Here is a 23,696-nt window from a genome sequence, read left to right on the forward strand (position 1 = left end):
TGCCCAGTAGTGGGATTGCTGGATCATATGGTAAGTCTATTTTTAGCTTCTTAAGGAAACTCTATACTCTTCTCCATAGTGGCTCTATCTATTTCCATGCCCACCAACAGTGCAAGAGGGTTCCCTTTTCTCCACACCCTCTCCAGCATTTGTTGTTTGTAGATTTTCTAATGATGCCTATTCTAACTGGTGTGAGGTGATACCTCATTGTAGTTTTGATTTGCATTTCTCTAATAATTAGTGATATTGAGCAGCTTTTCATGCTGATGCATCTCTTTTTCCTAACTTGAATGAGAATGTTACTTTTGTTTCACTGTTAAGAATGATCTTCGCTATTTTTTACCTTGAAATTCTTTATCTTACAAAAAAAAGTTTCTCTTGATGCTTTGCAAGTAAGAATTTTAAAATCATGAATGGATTTTCCATTTCATCAAATGCTATTTTGGTACCTATAAGATGATGATATTTTTCATTTACTTTGTTAATATTCTGAATTTTATCATTAAATTTTCCAACGTTCAATCATACTTGCATTCTATTTGGTCATGATGTATTATTCTTTTACTATCTTGCTGCATTTCATTGGATAACATTCCATTTTATGCCTTCCTCTATGCTTATAAACAAAAGTGGCCTGTAGCTTTATTTTTTATTGTCCTTTTTTCGTTTGGCTATCAGAGAGCAGAATAGCCTCATCTGAGTAGCTTTCCAACTTTTTCTATACTCTGAAGCAATTTGCACAATAAGAGTTAACTGTTTTTTGAAAGTTTTCTAGATTCACATGCAAAATGATGTGTCTCCTGGACTTTCAGGGGTCATACCTTGAACCAGCTTCTTATACTGGGGTGTTACTCAAGCTTTCTGGTGTTTCTTGCATCCATTTTGGATATGTTTCCTCTCCAGAAATTTATTCTTTTCTCTTATCTTTTGAAAATGCTGCTGTCAAGTTTCTCCTAAGATTCTCTTTCAAGATTTTAAAAATTCTTTTGTGCACTATTTCATTCCTAGTGGTTTATTTTCCCCTTCTTTCTTATGCTCGGTTATGCCCATGGTGTATTGCTATCATTAATTTCTTCCAAGAATATTTTTGATCATCAGTGTTCTGTCTTGTATGTGTTTTCTTTCGTTAATTTTGTCTTTATTTTTGTTATTTTTTTACTCCTACCCCTTCTTTCTCTTCTTCTATTTTATAGCTTCTTCAATTGAAACTTTAGTTCATATAGTTTCAATCACCCTTCTTTTTCTTTTTGGTACAATGGAAGATATCATTCTGTTTTAATGCTTTTCACCCTAAACTATAATTTTAAATTTATTGAAATAATTTAAATAAATTTTAAAAAATTTATTTCATAGAAATTTGTGAAAATCATCATAACTTGAAGAATTATGACAATGAGTCATTCTGATGGCTGTGTAACCAGTACCTGGGTTCAGAACAGAATATTCACATTATTCTAGAGACTTCCTCACAGCCCCACTCACAACCTCTCTCTTTCAAAAAGGTAACCACTACTCTGACTTCTAACATAGATTACGTTGGTACCAAAAAATATCATCATCTTATAGGTACCTTTTCATCTTTATGTAAATGGAAGCATAGAATAGGTATTCTTTTGAGTCTGGATAATTTTGCTCAGTATTATGTTTATAGAATTATTCTTATATTTTCATGTAGTTCTTGTTTATCTTCATTTCTGTATTATATTCCATTGTATGAATATACTACAATGTACTTATCCATTCTAATGTTGACTGGCATTTGAGTTGTTTCCAGTGTTTGGCTTCTGAAATCATGTTGTTCTGAACACTCTTGGACTTGACTTTCATTGCACAGACATACACATATCCTAGGCATGAATCATAGCACATGGGTAAGTTCAATTTTAGTGGATACTGTCCAAATAGTTTTTCAAAGTGAATGGAACGATTTCCATTCTCCTTACTAGAGTACAAGAATTTCCATTGTTCACAACAACACCATTTCTTGTATTGTCAATCTTATGAAATTTTAGCCTTTATTTGAATATGCAATTATAGTCCATGGTGGTGTTTTCTTTGTAGTTCCCGAGTAAATATTTCCAAACATTAGTTTTCAACCTGTCTCTATTCTTTTTTTTTTTTAGGTTTTTTGTTCAATACTGCCCTGAAGACACTACGTTTGGGATACCCAGCCAGGGCTGGGTGATTCACTAGATCTCAAGAGGACAGAGCCAAGTGTCAACCAAGGACATCAGAGACTTGCAGGCTCAGCCAGCACCAGTCCTGAGCAAGGCTTCTGCCCAGCGTGGAGTCCCCTGGAGAATCAGCAAGCCTAAGAAATATTATCAACTCATTGCATTAAAGTCTACTGGGGGTTCCTGCTGATATACTCCAACCCATTTTTGAAAAAGTACTGTTTCCCAGCATCTTCACCTATCCAGAACATAAATCAAAACTTGGGAGTTTCCTGCTTATTAATGAAAGCTATGACGTCTAAGTCCAACTGGGCCCAGAACCCAAGTTGTAGAATAATGGTATTTCATCCAACCAAAGAAGAGTTTAATGATTTCGATAAATACATTGCTTATATGGAATCCCAAGGTGCACACCGAGCAGGCGTGGCGAAGATCATTCCACCCAAGGACTGGAAAGCCAGACAGACCTATGATGATATCAATGACATCTTAATAGCCGCTCCCCTCCAGCAGGTGACTTCTGGGCAGGCAGGTGTGTTTACTCAATACCACAAAAAGAAGAAAGCCATGACCGTGGGTGAGTACCACCACTTAGCAAATAGTGAAAAATACCGGACTCCAGCACACTTTGATTTTAAGGAGCTGGAGCGAAAATATTGGAAAACACGCCTCTACGATTCACCAGTATATGGTGCGGACGTCAGTGGCTCCTTATTCGATCAAAACACGGAGCAGTGGAACCTTGGACACCTGGGAACCCTTCAGGACCTGCTGGAGCAGGAGTGCGGAGTGGTCATCGAAGGCGTCAACACCCCCTACCTGTACTTCGGCATGTGGAAGACCGCCTTCGCCTGGCACACGGAGGACATGGACCTTTACAGCATCAACTACCTGCACTTCGGGGAGCCCAAGACTTGGTACGCGGTGCCCCCGGAGCACGGCCGGCGCCTGGAACGCCTGGCCAGGCAGCTTTTCCCGGGCAGCGCGCGGGGCTGTGAGGCCTTCCTGCGGCACAAGGTGGCTCTCATCTCGCCCACGGTCCTCAAGGACAACGGCATCCCCTTCGATCGGATCACTCAGGAGGCTGGAGAGTTCATCGTGACCTTTCCCTATGGCTACCACTCTGGCTTCAACCATGGCTTCAACTGCGCGGAAGCCATCAATTTCGCCTGCCCGCGCTGGATCGATTATGGCAAAGTGGCCTCGCAGTGCAGCTGCGGGGAGGCCCGGGTCGCCTTCTCCATGGACGCCTTCGTGCGCATCCTGCAACCGGAGCGCTACGAGCTGTGGAAAGGCGGGCAGGACCGGATCGTGGTGGACCACACGCAGCCCACGGCGCCGGACAGCCAGGTCCTGAACGCCTGGAGGGAGGTCCGCGCGTCCCTGGGAGCCGCTCTCGCCACGAGGCACCACCTGCCCCGCCGCGCTCTGCGCCCCCGTAGGGCTGTAGCCGCGGGCGGTGGGACCCGCCACCGAGTCCCTGTGCGTGCTGTGTCCCGGCGCCCCTCGCCGGCCCGGGGTTCTTGCTCTGCCGACCAGTTCAGGGACGCGGCCACCAGCACCTCCGCGGAGCCCGGCCCGACCCAGCCGCCGACCCCAGGTCCATCCGCCCCGGATCGCCACCCAGCTGGAAGATGTGGCCCTCGTCGTCGTCCTTGGGAACAGGGCACTCAGGAGCCAGCTGCTCCCCCCAGGGCCAAGAGGAGGCTTTCGGTAGACACAGCTCAGGACCCAGAGGCTCAGCCCCTGCCTGTGGATGCACCCTCGCCGGACAGCGCCGCCCCGCTCAGCCCTGGGCTCCAGCATCCCGCCACGGCTTCTGGCTGTGGTTGTGGCCCTGTCCCCTAAGCCCAGGGGATGCCTTTCTACCCCACTGCTCTTGCATGGGGATCCTTTGAGACTGGTCATATTTCCATTTCAGAGCTTTGGGTATTTACAGGTCACTAGCCTTGCGTGAGCGTGCCTCCTGTGCTGCCGCTGGACATGCTGGTTCCCTGGTGTTTACCAAATTCTCCAAAGTTTGTTCTTCCTTCCAGACCCTGGAATCCTTGGACACTGCTAACTCCTGTGTCACAAACTGAGGTTTCATGCACTGGACACTCTAGTATCTCTGGGAACTAGGTCCTGCTGAGGTCACCAGAGCCCAATCTACCTCACACTCCCATCCTGTGGGCCAGCTCTGGATGCTGCTGTACTTCTAAAGAACCCTGGGCTTTGATTACCCTCCAGTCTCTCTCCTTTTCCTCTTCCCCCTTCCCTTCCTGCTTTTCTTGCCAAACTAGGCCCTTTTGACCAATTAGGTCAGTAGAGACTAAGATAATAATTGATAATCTTTCTGAGTCTTTGATGTATTGAAAATGTGTTCTCTGCTAGTATGGTAACTAGAATGTTAAAATCTGAGTTTATTAAATATATTAAAGGTAACCAGAATATTAAAATCTGACTTTATTTTCTGTGTTGTTCAGTCAGTCAACTGAGAGGTGGTCGTTTTTTCTGCACTTTTCTTAATAATTATATCAAAACATTTCAAGCAAATCTTATTTTTATGAGCTGGTTGCCTTGTGTGATGTTGGTGAGTGAGTTTGGGGTTGATTGTTGGGTTCCAGCTGGCTGGCTGGGTTGGGGGGTTTGGTTTGCAGGCCTATCTGAAGGATGACTTGGTGGGAATCACCTGGCACTTGGCTGATCCAAGTTGCTAGGAGAGATGAGCAAACAGAGGACAAAAAGTGCCAGCATGTGAAAATCTTCTCTGCAAGTCTCCACTGCCTTCTCAATGCTGTATGTATATTTCACAAGGTTAAGTCATTGACACATCCCAATAAACCAATCCACAAATAAAGGAACAAGACAATTTCAAGTGGGCATGGTTCTGTGAAGAGATTAAAGGGGATGGGATGCTAGTGCAGAATGGGCAGTGTGGTTCCGGTGGTCAGGGAATACTTCGTAGAGCAGGAGACCTTTCTGAGTCCCAAATGACAAGAAGGAAGGTCCAGAGCTGATTTCCACTTGGATGAAACAGCAAGTGTAACAGCCCTAACATAGAGCTTGGTGTTTTTGTGTGGATAGAGAGGAAGCTCATTTGTGTCTGGGGCACTGAGAAGGGAGAGGCAGGGTCCAGGGTATGCAGGACCTTGTAGCTCATGTGAAATATTTGAGTTTTTTTCAACTTGAAATGAGAAGGCATTGGAAGTTGAAAACAGCACTTGACATGATATAATTTGCACAGTTAACTAATCACCTTAATTGTTCTGTGGACCCCTTGGGGGCAGGAGAAGTAGTTAGAACATCTAAGTAATACAGGTGAGAATTGATGGTTACTGACTTAGGCCATAGTGTTGAAAATGCACAGAAGTGGCCAAAGTCAGAATCAATTTTGGAAATTGAACATGATAGTTTGGATGCAGAAGGAAACACTTCAGAGAATCAAACCACATCTCTCTTCCCTCCAGCTCTCCCCTACAGAATTTCAGTAAGAATCTGGAATTTGAAGCACTATGTAAGACTACAGGCAGGACTAATGAAAAAGTAAGGCTTCTTTGAAGTTCTGATTGAGGAGTAGCAAAAGCCCACGTCTCATCCCTATCACCATGCAGCTAGGCAACACTGTGGTAGTATAGTCTGTGGAAAACTGAAGCTGAGAGACTGCACTCAGGCTCCTCAGTGGAGGATGGCAGTGAGATGCTTGGCTGGAAAGATGATTAAGCCCTGTATTGAGATGGTGGAACCACATGATGGAAGCAGACTGGAATTACTGGGAAGGCAGCAGCCCTGGAGAGCAACTGGACCATAGTAGATCTCATATGAGCAAGGAGTAAACTTTCATGTGATAAGTAACTGAGAACTTAAGGGCTTTTGGTCCTTTCATTTAGGTCAGTTGTGGATATGGCAGTGCAGAGAAATAAGGGAACTCTGAAAAGTCTCTATGAAGACAGTAGCCTGGCTCATATTGCTATTTTAAATTTTAGAAACTGAAATTTTCCTTGTCATATTTCAGGGATATCACAATCTCTTCCCGGCAGATACACGCTCCAAATAACCTAGGATAACAAAATTGGGGGTTTTGAAGGCCAAGAGACAAAAATAAACTTCAGAAAATATTTCTTCCACTATACTCCTTATGTATTCACCCAGTTTTATACTTGAAACAAAATTTCCTTTGCCCAATAAAGAGTAGCAATGTTAAAAATACAGTTTAGTTTTACCAGTAGACTGGTTCCTAAATTAGTCTTCTTGACCTAAGTAGGCATTTCTCAAAAGAAGATATACAAATGGCCAACAGGCCCATGAAAAGATGCTCAACTTCGCTAATTATTAGAGAAATGCAAATCAAAACCACAGAGGGGTATCACCTCACACCTGTCAGAATGGCCATCGTCAAAAAGTCTACAAATAATAAATGCTGGAGAAGTGTGGATGAAAGGGAACCATCTTACACTTTCGGTGGGAATGCAAATTGGTTCAGCCACTATGGAAAACTGTATGGAGGTTGCTTAAAAACACTAAAAATAGGGCTACCATATGATCCAACAGTCCCATTCCTAGGCGTATATCCGGAAAAGGCGAAAAGTCTAATTCAAAAAGATACATGCACCCCAGTGTTCATAGCAGCCTTATTTACAATAACCAAGACATGGAAACACACCAAGTACCCATCAACAGATGATTGGTTTAAGAAGAAGAGGTATATACATACCGTGGAATATTACTCTGCCACAAAAAGATGAAATATTGCCACTTGCAGCAGCATAGATGGACATAGAGAATATCATACTAAGTGAAGTAAGTAAGACAGAAAAAGACAAATAGATCACTTATATGTGTTATCTAAAAAACAATACAAGTGAATCTATATACAAAACAGAAACAGAGTCACAGACATAGAAAACAAACTTGTGGTTAGCTAAGGGGAAAGGGAGCAGGGGAGGGATAAATTAGGGGTATGGGATTAACAGATACACACGACTGTACAGAAAACAGATAAGCAACAAAGATTTGCACAAAAAATCAAAACAAACAAAAACAAAACCAAAAAAACCCAAGGATTTGCTATATAGCACAGGGAACTGTATTCGATATCTTGTAATAATCTATTATGAAAAATAATCTGAAAAAATATGTATATAACAATCACTTTTCTGTACACCTGCGACTAACACAATATTGCAAATCAACTATACTTCCATTAAAAAAAAAATTAGGCTTCTTGAAAGGATCAGGAGCTGGGGGTGGTAATGAAGGCGGTTCATCCAGCAACTGTATTGAAAATTCTATTTTATTTCAAGTCAACTGGCACACTCAATTTGGATACTCACAATCTGGACCACTCTTCTCAGGAAAAGATACCCAGATCCAGCTGTTCTTCCATGTCCAGTAAGTTGTTGCTATACTTAATCTTGGAAAAGCAAGGGACATTGACAATGACAATTAAATAAAGGCAAGGATAGAGCCATCTTCGTTCTTACTGCCACGATCTCTCCTAGGCCTCTCTCCACTTCTGAGAAATAACAATCACAAGTCCAGTGTATATTCATCAAGTTTGTAGACAAAAGGCTACGAAACCGAAAGTAGTATGTCGTGTGGTTTTAACAACATACCCCCACCATCACCTTTTAAAAAAGTCAATATTACAGTTACAAGATCTAAAGACTTTCCTATCTATAGTCCCTAGTTAGTTCAACAAAGTCCACTAGATCTGGGTAATTTATTTTATTTTATTCGTTCTGCTGCTGATGGACAATAGGGTTATTTGCAAATCTTTGTTATTTCGAACTATGCTTTACAGAGCAGCTTTGTATATAGGATTCCTGGGTTGTATTTATGTTCACTTTTAACTTTTTAGAAAAAGCCCGCTTGCCCTCCAATTTCCACCTCTATTGGCAGTGTGGGAGAGATTTGGTTTCTCCATATCTTGACCCACTTTTTATATTGTCAGACCTAATCAAAATGGGCAGAGAACAGCTTCTCTGATTGCTAGTAATCCTGCACATCTTCTTGTATTTATTGGCCATTTGGATTTCCTCTTTTCTGAATTACCTACTCTAAAGCTCTACCTACTTTTTTTGGTTTGACTATTTTTTGTTGTTGTTATGTAGAAGTTATGTGATATTCAGGATACTAATTCATTGTCTATTTCATGTATGATGACAAACTTCTCCTACACTGTAAGTTCTTTTAATTTTTTACGTCATAGTATTAGTCAGGGTTCTTCAGAGTAATAGAACCGATAGGAGATATATGTATAGCTCTTATGAGAGGAACTCATTCATTTGGTTATGGAGGCTGAGGAATCCCACGATCTGTCAGGTAGGCCGTCTGCAAGATGGAGAACGGGGAATATGGTTGAGTCTGGGTTCGAAAGCCTGGGAACCTGGAGTGCCCATGTCAGATGTCCCAAAGCAAGGGAAGACGGATGCGTCTGCTCAAGCAGAGAGAGTAAATTCACCCCTACTCTGCCCTTTTGTTGAATTTGGGCTCTCAGTGGTGTGGGTGATCCCGCCTGCAGTGGTGAAGGCGCTCTTTACTCAGTCTACTGATGCAAGTGCTAATCTCTTCCCGGAAGAGCCATGCAGAACACACAGAAGTGATGCTTTACCAGCTATCTGGGCATCTCTTAGCCCAGTCTACATGTGAAATTAACCATCACAGTCATTAGTTTGGAATCATTTAAATATATCAGACGTTCCCATCATGGTGCTTTTGGTTCTTTAAGCCATTGTTCCACCCTGAGTTCATACAGACCTTCTTCAATATTTTCTCTTAAAATTCTGTGTTTTATCCATCTGTAATGCACCTCAAATTTATTTATGTAAGTGGTATGAGGTCAAGCTCCAATCCCACCCACCCCTCAAAATAGTGCCAATGCCACTACCACATATTGAATAGCCCATCCTTCCCCATTGGTTTGGTACGCTACCTCCATCGTAGGCAGACTCCCACATATCCATGTGTCTGTGTCTGGCCTCCCTATTCTGTATGCAGATACATTTGTCCATTGCAGCTCAAATACCACAGTTCGGTAGAGGAGAAATCACCCCTCTTTGTTCTTCTTTTAAGGAATCATCTTGGGATTCTTATTTGAATACTTCCCTACTTACTAGATCTGTCACCTTGAGCAAGTTTCTTAATATCTCCTTGATGCGGTTTCCTCATATGAGAAATAGGGTTCCTAGGATTTCCCTTATACGGTCATTATGAAGATAAGGCATAAATAAATTATTTTATGCAGAGTGCATTGAACAGTGTCTGGCATTAGATAGTCACCATATATTAGCTATTTTTAATAATATTTGTTCTGTTAAAGGTACAGAGAAACTTCTGTGGATCAAAAACAATGAAAAAGAGAGTGAAAAGACAAATCAAAGAGTGAGAACAGATATCGCGTTACTCATACCCAGTAAAGAAGTAATAAGCAGAACATATAACGACTACCAAGACAGACAACCGAGCAGAAAAATGGACACAATACTTGATGAGGCACTTCCTGAAGGGCCACCTCCAATCAGACAATAATCATCAGAAAATTGGTTCACCCCTATTAGGAACCAAGTAAATGCAAATCATTATGAGGTGCCCGTGTTCCCTCACCTGATCGGCTAAAACTGTAAAGGCAGAAAATCACCAAAGGTCTGCAAAAGTGAGGGGCGATGAACACCCTTGCACGCAGCTAGTGCGTAAACTGGTAAAATGTGTTGAAAACATCTGGCAACTTGCAGTTTACATATTCTATGGCCAGTATAGGCGTCAGAGAAGTTTCAGAGCAACGCTGTTTGTAAGAGGCCAAAAGTGGAAACAACCCAAAGCCCCATCTACAGTAGAAAGTTTATATGGTTGAATACTTTACAGCCCTGAAACAGAAAAGTCCAGCTGCATGCAACGGCGTAAATGATGAAAAATTACACCAAAAATACACTAAAGTACATAAATACATTTGTGTTTCTTCACGGTTATATAAAGTTTTCAAAAATGGACAGAGTTTTAATTTTATAATGTTTACCAAAATTACTACGTGAATAGTTAGGATAAGGTCAGTGTAGGAGGCAGAAGGGGCTGTAATCTGGGAAAAAGAGCACAAGTCAGGCAGCCAGGTGCCTGGCAATGTTACATTTTTTGACCTGGGTAGTGGCTCCACTTGTGTTCACTCTATAGTTATTTGTTGAAGTGTACATATATGCTTTACAGATTTCTGTGAACACTTTCTATTTCATAATTTAAAATATTTTTAAAAGTGCTCTCAAAAATAAACTCAAAATGGATTAAAGACCTAAGTGTAAGGGCAGACACTATCAAACTCTTAGAGGAAAACATAGGCAGAACACTCTATGTCATACCTCACAGCAAGATTCTTTTTGACCCAGCTCCCAGAGAAATGGAAATAAGAACACAAATAAACAAATGGGACCTAATGAAACTTAAAAGCTTTTGCACAGCAAAGGAAACCATAAACAAGACCAAAAGACAACCATCAGAATGGGAGAAAATATTTGCAAATGAAGCAACTGACAAAGGATTAATCTCCAAGATTTACAAGCAGCTCATGCAGCTCAATAACAAAAAAACGAACAACCCAATCCAAAAATGGGCCGAAGACCTAAATAGACATTTCTCCAAAGAAGATATACAGATGGCCTACAGACACATGAAAGAATGCTCAACATCATTAATCATTAGAGAAATGCAAATCAAAACTACAATGAGATATCATCTCACACCGGTCAGAATGGCCATCATCAAAAAATCTAGAAACAATAAATGCTGGAGAGGGTGTGGAGGAAAGGGAACACTCTTGCACTGTTGGTGGGAATGTAAATTGATACAGCCACTATGGAGAACAGTATGGAGGTTCCTTAAAAAACTACAAATAGAACTACCATACGACCCAGCAATCCCACTACTGGGCATATACCCTGAGAAAACCATAGGTCAAAAAGAGTCATGTACCAAAATGTTCATTGCAGCTCTATTTACAATAGCCAGGACATGGAAGCAATCTAAATGTCCATCGACAGATGAATGGATAAAGAAGATGTGGCACATATATACAATGGAATATTACTCAGCCATAAAAAGAAATGAAATGGAGGTATTTGTAATGAGGTGGATGGAGTTAGAGTCTGTCATACAGAGTGAAGTAAGTCAGAAAGAGAAAAACAAATACAGTATGCTAACACATATATACGGAATCTAAGGGGAAAAAAAAAAAAAAAAAAAAAGGCCATGAAGAACCTAGTGGCAAGACGGGAATAAAGACACAGACCTACTAGAGAATGGACTTGAGGATATGGGGAGGGGGTGGGGTGAGATGTGACAGGGTAAGAGAGTGTCATGGACATATATACACTACCAAATGTAAAATAGATAACTAGTGGGAAGCAGCCGCATAGCACAGGGAGATCAGCTCGGTGCTTTGTGACCACCTAGAGGGATGGGATGGGGAGGGTGGGAGGGAGGGAGATGCAAGAGGGAAGAGAAATGGGAACATATTGTATATGTATAACTGATTCACTTTGTTATAAAGCAGAAGCTAACACACCATTGTAAGGCAATTATACTTCAATAAAGATGTTAAAAAAAAAAAAAAAAGAAAAGAAAAAAAAAAAAAAAATTAAGTCACATAGTGGTTCATAGAATCATTTGGTTTGTAGTGTGTTGTATTGTAGACTGTTTGCAAAACTCAGATGATGTTTCTAATCTTTTTCATTCTAATATTGTTTATTGATGCCTTCTCCTGTTTATTTATTATTTACAATATTATATTTAGTAATACGTAAGTTTCTGGACAGTTTTAGACTTATAAAACATTGAGCACGTGGATCACGGAGTATTGACCCGACCCCACTCACATGTCCCCCTATTAGTAACATCTTACTTACCATGGTGTATTGATTACAATTAATGAACCAATGTCAATATGTTATTGTCTACTAAAGGCTATCATTTGTTCAGATTTTCTTACCTTTTACCCAACGTCCTTTTTCTGTTCCAAGATCTCATCTAAAATGTCAAATTACATTTAGTTTTCATGTCTCCTTAGGTTTCTCTTGGCTGTAACAGATTCTCAGGCTTTCCTCGTTTTTGACCAAAAGTTTGTATAGAAACCTGACAGTTTGGGGGAATACAGGTCAGGTATATTGTAGGATGCCCCTCTAGTGGAATTTGACACTTTTCTTATGATTATCTTGGGTTTCTGTATGTTTTTGGAGGAAGATTACGGAGGGAATTTTATCACATTTTAATCACATCATATCAAGGACATATACTATCAAAGTAATTTATGACTTTTTTTTTTTGGCCACGTCTTGCAGTTTGTGGGTTCTTAGTTCCCTGGCCAGGGATCGAACCTGGGCCCTAGGCAGTGAAAGTGCGGAGTCCTGACCCCTGGACTGCCGGGGAATTCCCAGTTTATGACTCTTGATGTTGACCTGGTTAAAATGGTGTTTGGCGGGGCCCTCCTCTATAAATCACTGCCCCTCCCCGACTCCCATCCCCACTTGCCCCTCTGCACCTGCTCCTCGCACTCAGGGAGCACCACTCCCTTTAGCAGGGAGGACTAGATAATTTATTAACCAGTTGTTTCTTTATTTTATTTTTTACGTAACAGACTTCTTAATTAATCTTTTATATTTTTGTATATGGTTGTTTCCCTTTTGTTTTTTGAATTGTTCTATCATTTTTATCTTTTTCTTCTTTCAAATAATTCTGAGGTATTTTGGTTTAGTTTTTACTAACTACTTGCATACAACATAAAAATCAATAGATTTTTAGCTATTATACGGATATTGTTGTAGATGTTACATGGATATTCATTTTTAAATGAATATGGTTGTGTTCAGTTTTTTGATTATTGACTTTCAATTTTTTTTTTTTTTTTAACTTTTTTTTTTTTTTTTAAAGTATTTGTTTTCTTTAATTTATTTATTTATGGCTGTGTTGGGTCTTCGTTTCTGTGCGAGGGCTTTCTCTAGTTGTGGCAAGTGGGGGCCACTCTTCATCGCGGTGCGCGGGCCTCTCACTATTGTGGCCTCTCTTGTTGCGGAGCACAGGCTCCAGATGCGCAGGCTCAGTAGTTGTGGCTCACGGGCCCAGTTGCTCCGCGGCATGTGGGATCTTCCCGGACCAGGGCTCGAACCCGTGTCCCCTGCATTGGCAGGCAGATTCTCAACCACTGCGCCACCAGGGAAGCCCTGACTTTCAATTTTATTTCATGATTGAAATAAAAGATTGATCAAGATGGTACTCAATATGTTGATTCTATGGAATTTTTATTGAGATTTATTATGTGGTCTTACAGTGGTAAATGTTTGTAAATGATTATATGTGTTGAAAAACATTTTGCTATGTGGTTGCTGCAGGTAATATAATCAAAGTTGTTAAATTTTTGTTTAAACTTTTATAACATTAAATTTTCTTCTGTCCTCATCTATCAGTTTCTGAGAGAACGGTGTTTGAAAAAATAAAATCTCCCACCATGATTGCAAATATGTCACTTTTACTAATAATTCTCAGTCTTTGTGTTCTATATCTCAGTGCTGTGTGTCTAGGTGCATAAAGTGCATCACTGTAATCTTTCCCATGAGTTTTTCTTTTTGATAAGTATAAGCTGTTCTTCTTCTACCTTATAAATACATTCGATATTAATTGCTGCTAGACCAGGTTTCTTTTGTTTAATATTTGCTTGGTTTGACTTTCCCAATCCTTTTATTTTCAACCTTTTAGCTCGCTGTAAGATTGGTTTAAAAAATCAAAAGGGCGCAGACAAAGTGGGCTGACCAAGCAGAGCAATTACCGATGATTGGTGCTGATCAAATTATACCTTTGCCCAGGTAGAAAGCCAGAGCCATCAGGACATGGGTCTGCATTTGGAGGCCAGCTTCCCAGAGAACACTGTCTCTCTCTCTGGGTCCTTGAATATCTCCAACTGGAATCAGGATTTTGTTGGTAGAAGGTAGGTCACTTTATTTCTGTTATTTGTGCTTATGAGCAAAAGAGTTATTTTCCTACCAGAAGTTTTAAAAAATGACACTATTTATGCATATATATAGAGAGAGAGAGCGAGAGAGAGGGAAATATACATTGGGATATCCTTTCCTTGAGATTTTATTTTTAAACTTTTTTCCAACTTGTGAAGTTAATTTTTTTCTTAATATTTTCTTGGTAAAAATCACAAAGATTTTCAGGAAAAAGCACCTCATTGAGTGAACTGCGATCTAATGGGAATGAGAGGGTTTCTAGAACTGGGTAAGGAGTGTGTCAATTGGAAGGGACTTGAAAATTAGGTGGGATCAAATTAGAGATTTTGATTGGATATGAGGGTATTCGAATTGGGGTGGTACTGATTGAATTGAAATTGCTGTGGGACATATATAGCCAGACTTTGAGCACAGCCTGTTTCATTCAGAGGCTGAATCCTTCAAGGAAACCATTTTCTGGGTCCTAGTGTATCATCATTTGGAATTAAGATTTTAGACTAGCAGAAGGCAAGCACTTTTTTGGCCTTTTTTTTTTTTTTTTTTCCTTTAAAGCAAAAAGATGAAAAGGATGACATTTTATATCAGAAAGCAACTTTTTTCCCCTGGTAAAATTCTCATTTATTTATGCATTTAAAGTACAAGCATTGCATGCATATCATTTTTAGATTTCTTCATTGGGGCCATGTATTTCTGTTATTAAAGGAATTAAAACCTTTTTACTCTTTTTTTTTTTTGAAGATATATTCTCTTTATTATAGTTACTCATCACTATCATATGTGCCTTCTGGGTCACTTTGTTAGTTCATGTTACATTTTTCCACATGTAAATTATTTTTATCATTTTACATGATGGAGAAGAAAATACGCAGATGTGTATCCATTCAGAAAAATAATTCATAATGCACAGATTATAAGAGCAGACAGAATTGAAATTAAAATTCTTTATAGAATACAGATACAGATTTTCTTTTTTTATTGGAGTATAATTGCTTTAGAATGGTGTGTTAGTTTCTGCTCTATTACAACGTGAATCAGCTATACATATACATACATCGCCATATCCCCTCCCTCTTGCGTCTCCCTCCCACCCTCCCTATCCCACCCCTCTAGGTGGTCACAAAGCACCGAGCTGATCTCCCTGTGCTATGCGGCTGCTGCCCACTAGCTATCTATTTTACATTTGGTAGCGTATATATGTCCATGCCACTCTCTCAATTTGTCCCAGCTTACCCTTCCCCCCCCCCCATATCCTCAAGTCCATTCTCTAGTAGGTCTGCATCTTTATTCCCATCTTGCCCCTAGATTCTTCATGACCATTTTTCTTTTTTTTTTTAGATTCCATATATATGTGTTAGCATACGGTATTTGTTTTTCTCTTTCTGACTTACTTCACTCTGTATGACAGTCTCTAGGTCCATCCACCTCACTACAAATAACTCAATTTCATTCGTTTTTATGGCTGAGTAATATTCTATTGTATATATGTGCCACATCTTCTTTATCCATTCATCTGTTGATGGACACTTTGATTGCTTCCATGTCCTGTGTATTGTAAATAAAGCTGCAATGAACATTTTGGTACATGACTCATTTTGAATTATGGTTTTCTCAGGGTATATGCCCAGTAGTGGGATTGCTGGGTCATATGGTAGTTCTATTTTTAGTTTTTTAAGGAACGTCCATACTGTTCTCCATAATGGCTGTATCAATTTACAGTCCCACCAACAGTGCAAGAGGGTTCCCTTTTCTCCACACCCTCTCCAGCATTTATTGCTTGTAGATTTTTTGATGATGGCCATTCTGACCGGTGTGAGATGATATCTCACTGTAGTTTTGATTTACATTTCTCTAATGATTAACGATGTTGAGCATGTGTCTGTTGGCAATCTGTATATCTTCTTTGGAGAAATGTCTATTTAGGTCTTCTGCCCATTTTTGGATTCGGTTGTTTGTTTTTTTAATGTTGAGCTGCATGAGGTGCTTGTAAATTATGGAGATTAATCCTTTGTCAGTTGCCTCATTTGCAAATATTTTCTCGCATTCTGAGTGAACCCTATATTTCTAATAATTTGTCTATCAATGCAAATTAATGATTAGATTTTAATTAGAATGTTTCAAGTATTTACACATTAAGTATAATGCTTGTTAAGGATGTGTACATTTGTGTTTTGTACTTTTTTCCTGCTTTTGTTTACATAGCCACACTTTCTATAATGGTAGATTTTTATCTGTGTTCCCTTATTTTATTATAACGTGATTTGCTTGTCCTTTTCTCTCTTTTTTCTTATGTTTTTACACTTTTAGTGGTCTACAAATTGCATTTTGGTTTCACTCATCATTTCTATTGGGTGTTATGTTTTCTTTTGTAATTGTTTCAGCTTATATCATTGTTTGCCTTTCCCTAATTTATCTTTTGGGTTAAGTCATCCAATTTCTTGAGTTGAGTGCTTAACTCCTTTATTTTCAAGCTTGCTTAATGTCCTTACACTTCAGTTAGATAGTCCTCTTTTTCTGTCTTATGATTTGCCCTAATTTTTTATTTCTAAATTTCAGCTTTATTGCTGTATAATTGACTTAGAAAATTGTAAAACATTCAGTGAACTTTGTGATGATTTGATATACATTGTTAAAGGATTCCTCCCATCTAGTTAATTAAAACAGTTACTTCATATATTTACTTTTTTTGGTAAGAACATTTAAATCCTACCCTTCTAGAAAATTTCAACTATATATCACAGTGTTATCAACTATAATCACCATGGTTAACATTAGCTCCTGAGACTTTCTTCACTGTGTACCCTTTTACCCTCCCTTCCCTGCCCTCCCCCACAACCACGTTTCTACTCTGGTTCTGTAAGTTTTACTTTTTTTTTTTTTTTTTTGATTCCACATATAAGTGATGCCATGCCATATTTGTCTTTCTCTGTCTTATTTCACTAGGCATAATACCCACCAAGACCATCCCTGTTGTTGCAAAGGACAAAATTTCATTCTTTTTATGGCTGAGTATTATACCATTGTATATATGTACCACATCTTCTGTAACCATTCAAGCATTGCTGGACATGTTCGTTGTTTCCATATATTATCCATTGTGAATAATACCTCAGAGAATGAGGGAGGGCAGATATCTCCTTCATATTCTGTTTTTATTTCCTTTGGATATATACCCAGAAGTGAGACTGCAGCATCATATGTTACTTATATTTAAAATTTTTGAGGAACTGCCATACTGTTTTCCATAGTATGCACAATAGCTGCACCAGTTTACATGTCTACCAAAAGAGTGTACTTTTTGCCCTTAAATTCAAACTTTGAAATTAAGACTGCTATACAATTTTCTTTAACTTGATGTTAAATCAGTTTGTTTTGTCATCCACTTATTTTCAATATTTTGTACTTTCTGTAGGTTTGGCTTGGAAACTTCCATGAAGAGACTTTCTGCTACAGTGAGGTGAGAAGCCACCCATGCACTCAAGCCTGGGAATCTGGCGAGGCCTCAGGCACTTATATCCCTAACAGAGGAAACTCACAGAGCTGCAGGCTGAAGCAGGACTTGGCTCAGAGAGCCCTCTCCTCTGGGAAATAGTCTATTTTCTTTGGCTCCAAAATGCTGGCAAGAGCGGAGTCCTTCTGGTGGATTGACAAGCCTGGAGAAGATACCACCTCGTTTGTTTAAAAGTTCAAGTCTGAGTTCCTGCCTCTCAGATATATCTAAACTTCTTTAAAAATAAAGAAAGTATAGGGAAGGTGTTACTCCCCAGCATTCTCAGGTATCCAAAGCACACCTAAGAAGCTGGGAGTCCGTTGCTTATTCTATTGCCGCCATGCAGTCTAAGCACTTTGGTAGCCAGAACCCAAGTTGGAAGATTATGACCTTCCACCCAACCATGGAAGAATTTGAAGATTTCAACAAATATATTGTTTACATGGAGTCGCAAGGTGCACACCGAGCTGGCCTAGCCAAGGTAATTCCACCGAAAGGATGGAAAGCCAGACAGACATACGATGATATTGATGACATCTTAATAGCTGCTTCCCTCCAGCAGGTGACCACTGGAAAGGCAGGTGTGTTTACTCAACACCACAAAAAGAAGAAACTCATGACCATTAGCCAGTATCGCCGCTTAACAAACAGTGAAAAACACCAGACTCCATTCTATTTTGATTTTGAGGACCTGGAGCGAAAATATTGGAAAGCACGCCTCTATGATTCACCAGTATATGGTGCGGACGTCAGTGGCTCCTTATTCGATCAAAACACGGAGCAGTGGAACCTTGGACACCTGGGAACCATTCAGGACCTGCTGGAGCAGGAGTGCGGAGTGGTCATCGAAGGCGTCAACACCCCCTACCTGTACTTCGGCATGTGGAAGACCGCCTTCGCCTGGCACACGGAGGACATGGACCTTTACAGCATCAACTACCTGCACTTCGGGGAGCCCAAGACTTGGTACGCGGTGCCCCCGGAGCACGGCCGGCGCCTGGAACGCCTGGCCAGGGAGCTTTTCCCGGGCAGCGCGCAGGGCTGTGAGGCCTTCCTGCGGCACAAGGTGGCTCTCATCTCGCCCACGGTCCTCAAGGACAATGGCATCCCCTTCGATCGGATCACTCAGGAGGCTGGAGAGTTCATCGTGACCTTTCCCTATGGCTACCACTCTGGCTTCAACCATGGCTTCAACTGCGCGGAAGCCATCAATTTCGATCCCCCCACCCCTCGCGCTGGATCGATTATGGCAAAGTGGCATGGGAACAGGGCTGTGCATGACCTTTGGAAAAATCTGGGTTAGAATAAGGGAGATTTCAGGTAAGCACCCTGAGGAGATTTGAAAATGTGTGGCTGGGTGGGGGATCTAAAGGGGACCTATAATTACCAGCTGGGAAGGGAGTTGGGGTTTAGAATAGTAGCATTAAGACGAGAGACTTGTAAGGTACTGAAACTGTGTGTGTCTGTGTGTGTGTGTGTGTGTGTGTGTGTGTTGCCTTCTGTTTTCCTGAAGCAATATGGAGTGAAGACTTTGTTTTCTTGGAGCAGCAAGGAAGTAGGGAGGTGGGGAGACTTTATCTTCCTTTCCAGCCAGGCTTGGACATGGAAGAATAAGATGAGTGTGGCCATGAAGAGGTGACGGGGATGGGCCGTGTCTCTGGGATGCACCGCAGAGAAGAAAGGAGACTTGGGGAGGTCTGCATTGTCACCAGACTGTGAGGCCACCTTCCCTGGCCCCTCTCCAGAGCTGCAGAAGCATTCCTTCCTCATCATGGCAGAAAGGGTGACTCCCAGGAGAACCTGACTCTGTTCTCTATGAAATTTTGTCCTTGGTATGGGAAATTCCAGAAAGGCTATTACTCAGGATAGTAATAATGACTCTCGATTCAGTACTCCTTCCCTATCGCCTCCCCTGCAGCCTCTTCTTTTTCTTTTAATGGTGAAGTAAATAAATGTGATGCTGTTGATGTGGTTTTGTGTTTTCCCTCCATACACAAACTCAGTCCATCCATGGACCCACTCTGTATGCATAGGTGCAAAGTTGAATCTGTAGCGTGATGTCTTTCATAAAGCAAACTTTTCCGCAGTCACTGCTTTGACCTTTCCAGCAGTTACTTAGAGGGGACAACTGGACTTCGAGTCAGCAGAAATGGCATTCAAACCTGTGCTTTGCTACTTTCTAGTCGTGGGACCTTCAGCCAAAAAATGATTGATTTTCTCTGAGCCAGAATTACAGTGCGAGAGTTTTGTGAAGATACTGGGGATGTAAATGTGACAGGCATGTAGGAGGTACTTAGTTAATTTGATGTGCATTCATACACTCTGCTGTCCTCTTGGGCCCGCCCAAGGCCAAGGACATCTGCTCATATTCCTTCTCTGATGCTCAGTTCTACTGTTGTTTTCCTCACCGCCCCCCAGGCTTACATGTTACTTTTCTTTTAATTAATAGACTTTATTTTTTGAGAGTAGTTCACAACAAAATTAAGTGGAAAATTCAGAGGATTCCCACATACTCCTTCCCAGTCTCCTTCACGAGCATCCACAGCAGAAAGGAACATTTGTTATAATCGATGAACCTGCCCTGACACCTCATTATCACCCAGAGTCCGTAGTTTAATTTATGGTTCATTCTTGGTGTTGTACGGTCTATGGATTTGACCAATGTATACTGACATGTATCTATACTTATAATACCATACAGAATAGTTTCATTGCCTAAAACTCCTCTGTACTCTGCTTATTCATCTCCCCCTCCCCCCTCCCCCGACAACCCCTGATCATTTTACTACTTTCATAGTTTTGTTTTTCCAAATGACTTCGTTCACGTAATAATATGCCTTTAAGTTTCCTCCAAGTTTAGTGGTTTTATAGCTCATTTCCTTCTGTTGCTGAATAATATTCCATTGTATGGTGTACCACCCTTGATTTATCCACTCACCTGCTGAAGGACATCTTGGTTGCTTCCAAGTTTTTCTGCAATTATGAATAAAACTACTATAAACATTTGTGTGCAGGTTTTGGTGTGGATGTAAGTTTTCAGCTCATCTGAGTAAATACCAAAGAGTGCAATTGCTGGATTGTATGGTGAGACTATATTTAGTTTTGTAAGAAACTGTCTATTATTCTTAGTGGTAGAAAACTTATCTTTTTTTTTTTTTTTTTTTTTTTGCTCCTGATCTACCTCATGTTTGCACAAAAGGTCACACATACCCATTTGCAAATTCCACTCCTTGGGGTATTTCTCCTTGTTACAGTGTTACAAAGGCAAGGTAAAGATTTCACAATCAGTCAAGAGCCAGAGGACCCAGCCTATTCAGACTCCTACACCAACTTGTTTAGTAGTCTTTCAACAAATCAGGTTTCGATGGCTCTCCACTTGCCAGTTTAGGCAAAATGAGCTCTTAGCCACATTGCACCTCTGTGAGAGTTTGCACATAACAAGTTCAGATCCGGGCAAACATAATTTGTGCTTAATAAATATTACCTATTATCATTATTACTTAGGACCCAAAGTTGTAAGATGAACATTAGAACCTGTATTTAAACGTAACTTGTAGAGGTTGGAGTTCGGGTCTTGGGACTCCTCTAAGATTTATAAAAGCGTCAGTTATGGATTTGTCTGACTACCTGGCCACAATGAATTATTCATAGAGATTAAACATTACACCAATTCAGTTTCCGTGTGAGTAAGGATTCCTTTCCAGATATTTAGAAATGACTTCACCATGATATTTATGTCGTTAGATGGTGACCATATATGGGTTTGTTTTTTTGTTGTTTTTTTTAATAAATTTATTTATTACTTTATTTTGTTTTTGGCTGCATTGGGTCTTCGTTGCTGCACGTGGGCTTTCTCTAGTTGTGGCAATCGGGGAGCTACTCTTCGTTGTGGTGCGCGGGCCTCTCATTGCAGTGGCTTCTCTTTTTGCAGAGCATGGGCTCTAGGCGTGCAGGCTTCAGTAGTTGCAGCATGCAGGCTCAGTAGCTGTGGCGCATGGGCTCAGTTGCTCCACGGCAGTGGGATCTTCCCGGACCAGGGACCGAAACCGTGTCCCCTGCATTGGCAGGCTGACTCTCAACCACTGCGCCACCAGGGAAGCCCCATATATGGGTTTTGAAGTTGCTTTTCCCCCCAATGTTTGTGTTACCTTTCATCACTTTAAATAGGAAACCACAAACAGATGCTAGGAATTGGCTACCGAGATAAGTGGAATGGACGCTGATCTGAGTTGAACAGATCCTGGTGAGGAACAGCCCTTGCCCATCCCGCTCTGCTCACCAGCCTCTCAGACTGAAACGCCTCACAAGCTCCTTGTCATTGACCTGCAGTGATTACAGGGTAATAATGAGACCCTTCTCACGGTTTCTCAGCAAGTGGTGGGTGTTAGGGGCATAAGCAATTTCAGGGAGGACAGAGGAAGGGCACAACTGAGCCCTGTTGGACATGGGTAACATGTTGGAGGTGCCACTCTGTGAAAATGCAACATGTGTGTGGCTGGGTTTCTGGATTTTTCTAGGATCCTGGCATCCAGTATCCTCGTGCCCTAAATGTTCAGGCCCCTCTACCTAACACAGAGCTAAGTCTAGGCCTGTAGACCTCAGAGAGCATCTTTTCTTTGTCCCATGTCTCAGAGAGCCTCTTCTCAAAAGATTCACATGGTGCCTATATATTTCAGGGCCCGTTCACTCACTCACTTATTCATTCATTCATTTATTCAGCACATGTTTACTAAGCACTTACCATGTACCAGGCACTGTTTGCGGAATTGGGGCACAACAGTGAAAAAGGCAAAGTTTCAGTTCTCCTGGATCTTATATTCCCATTATAAAGAGACACATAACAAGTCAAGCAGTCATAAGGTCTAGGAGAAAAAATAAAGCAGAGTAAGGGGTTAGAGAGTGACAGGACTGCTATGTCAGAGAGGGTGTCCTCTTGGGGGTGTGGTCTTCGAGTGCGCCCTGTGGACAAGGGAGTGAGAGCATCATTCCAGGCAGAGGGACACCACATGCAAATACCTGCGGTGGGGGCAGCCTTAAGGTGCTCACAGGTTAGCAACGTGGCTGGAGAGCAGGACAGAGGCGGCGGGAGCTGAGGCGGGGGGAAGGCACAATATGTCATAACTCAGTGAATGCAAACTCCTCCCACTGAGTGATCGGGGTCATTGGTGTTTTAGGTGAGCTGGGGATGGAGGAATTTGGGGGCCCCAGAGTCTTTGAAAGCACTGATAATTCACAGCCATCCCTGGAAATGGCTCTATCTTTCCTCCCAAAGGCAAATCCTGAGAGCAGAAGGTCTGTAGGTTCTGGTTTCCTGCTGTATCAGCTGACATGTCACATGTCTGACTCGTATTGAATTAGGTGGGACTTTAACAGACCCAGCAGATCACTGGCATTCACTAACTTGACAACAGCCATCCCAGCTACTTATGAGCAACTCCAAATCAATGCAGTCAATATTTTGGAATTGTGCTGGGAAATATTCAAAAATGTGGAGAGCAGTGAAGGAAGCTCCTCAGGAGACTTCAGGAGAAATTCTCTGGAAAAACAGCTGCCAGGTGAGAGATCAGGTGTCAGAGTTGAACGGGCTATAGATTTAGAATTTGAGGCTATGTACGGGAAATCCTGGCTCCAGAAAAGGATAATTTTTAGGAAAGAGCTAGGATTAAGAGTTTGCAAAGAAAGAGCTCAGGATCCATTCCCTGGGAATGTCAAGCGTCTATTGCATAAGTTTCTTTTTCCGGAGAAACTCCTTAGTAACCAGGTGACCTAACCTCACCTCTCTTGTGGTATATCACCTTGACTGTACTTACACACGACCGTCTAGGACCCTGAGAACTTTATTAACCTATAGTTTAGCTCATGGATTGAACCAGATTAATACAGTTGATAATTATCTTTCTTGGCTTTCTCTGTTCAGTGAGGACTCAATGAAAATTGTCAACTAAGTGAATGACTTGAAACCACCAATAGAAATGAAACAAGAGCTAGCATCATAAGAAACACCGAAAATAAATAAATATTTCCTATTATAGAATAATTGCTTCCATGTTAAATGTCTTTTAAAATAAG

The 23,696-nt window shown here is 41.0% G+C and overlaps 1 long non-coding RNA gene and 2 pseudogenes across 3 annotated transcripts in view; all 3 read left to right on the forward strand.

Annotated features, from left to right (window-relative positions):
- The window catches only part of LOC309636721, a 939,587-nt gene that overhangs the window by 781,679 nt on the left and 134,212 nt on the right, over positions 1-23,696 (forward strand). The window lies entirely within an intron of this gene.
- Positions 2,246-4,022, forward strand: LOC309667991 (lysine-specific demethylase 4D pseudogene; annotated as a pseudogene). Its single transcript has one exon. The product of its transcript is annotated as a lysine-specific demethylase 4D pseudogene (transcript).
- Positions 17,968-18,908, forward strand: LOC309636425 (lysine-specific demethylase 4D pseudogene; annotated as a pseudogene). The gene has a single exon. The product of its transcript is annotated as a lysine-specific demethylase 4D pseudogene (transcript).

This window comes from Balaenoptera physalus (genome assembly GCF_965194825.1).
Source record: "Balaenoptera physalus genome assembly, chromosome: 10".
Lineage (NCBI taxonomy): Eukaryota > Metazoa > Chordata > Mammalia > Artiodactyla > Balaenopteridae > Balaenoptera > Balaenoptera physalus.